Source organism: Akebia trifoliata, chromosome 3 (genome assembly GCF_017979445.1).
Source record: "Akebia trifoliata isolate Shusen 1 chromosome 3, ASM1797944v1, whole genome shotgun sequence".
NCBI classification, from domain to species: Eukaryota; Viridiplantae; Streptophyta; class Magnoliopsida; order Ranunculales; family Lardizabalaceae; genus Akebia; species Akebia trifoliata.
The window spans coordinates 14,371,947-14,373,294 of NC_141377.1; positions in this window are offsets into that span (position 1 = coordinate 14,371,947).

Genomic DNA, 1,348 nt, shown 5'->3' on the forward strand with positions numbered 1-1,348 from the left:
TTTAAGTAACGATTATAGCCTGTTTAGGGACTGGTTTGGGGCATGGATTAAAGGTATGGTTTTGAGGGAGGGTTTAGGATTGCGGGTTGTTTAAAGTGGGAAGATTGGGTCTAGATTAGGTAAAGGAGTAATTTGGAGACTATTTTTGACGAGAAGTGAGCGTAGTTAGGGCTTGTTTGGGGTTGGTATAGGAGTGGTTTTGGGAGATTGTTTGGGATTGAGAGGTTGGGTGGTTAAGAGACAAGGAGTAGAACAGGATTTGGACTATTTAGCGACTGCTTGGACATATTGATTTCTTCCCTTTTCATTTGGCATGCTTTTGATGTGGAAATATCATGCTTGTTCTCTTTTCATGTTTTATTTTTTTGTATTGCTTGTTTTAAAATGTGAACATTTTGGCTTGCTTCGGGTATCCACGCATTTTCTTTCCTTTTCATGGATATGGATTTGGCTAGGTAGGATTGGTTTGACTAAGTTTAACTGGGTTAGGACTGTCCTGACTGAATTTGACTAGGTTTGACCTGGTTTTGACTAGGTCTAATTAGGTTTTGACTGGGTTGATTGGGTTTGACTAGGTTGACTGGGTTTGACTAGGCTTTGACTGGGTCGACTGGGTTTGACTGGGTAGACTAGGTAGACTAGGTTTTGACTGGGTTAACTCAAGATAGGCGAATAAGATACTTTTCTTTGTCCACTCAACAACTTATTACTTTGCAGATGGGTAGAGAACGGAGGACCAGGGTGGTGTATTAGTCATCTGACGAGGAGGAGGAGGCGAGACCTAGGACCAGGACTTGCTTTGCTTTAGGGTCTGGCGTAGCAATAGATTATGGTAGGGCGAGACGGCCTTTGAGGAGACCAGATTCTTCTTCTGTTGCTGGTTCCTCTTTTAGGAGTAGAGCGGATGAGGCTAGTACTTCTCATAGTGGTCCGGCTGAGGACTTTCCCAGTGGTAGTGGTGGGAGAGGTAGACGTGGTGACTGAGTTCAGGCAGATAGGGCCATAGGCGCGGGCAGAGTGGGCCATGAGGTTTCCAGGGTCGAGATCCCTGCGGAGGAGAGCGAGAGGGTTCCGGATACCTCTCTTCTTCGTGGACTGGGGAGACACGTCTCTATGTTTGTTCGCTTGAACATTCCTACTCAATATCCTTCAGCCAATTTTAGAGGGAGATGGAGCGCGTTTCTTTCCACTGCTGCCTTATTCTTGGACGACATCAGGACGCAGTTTTCTCCTGTCGGATTTGTAGCCTTCTTGCAGATACCGGCTCTCAGAGCAGACCGACCTTTATTCTTGGCTATGGTAGAGAGGTGGTTTCCAGTGACACATTTGTTCCATATGCCGGAGGTGG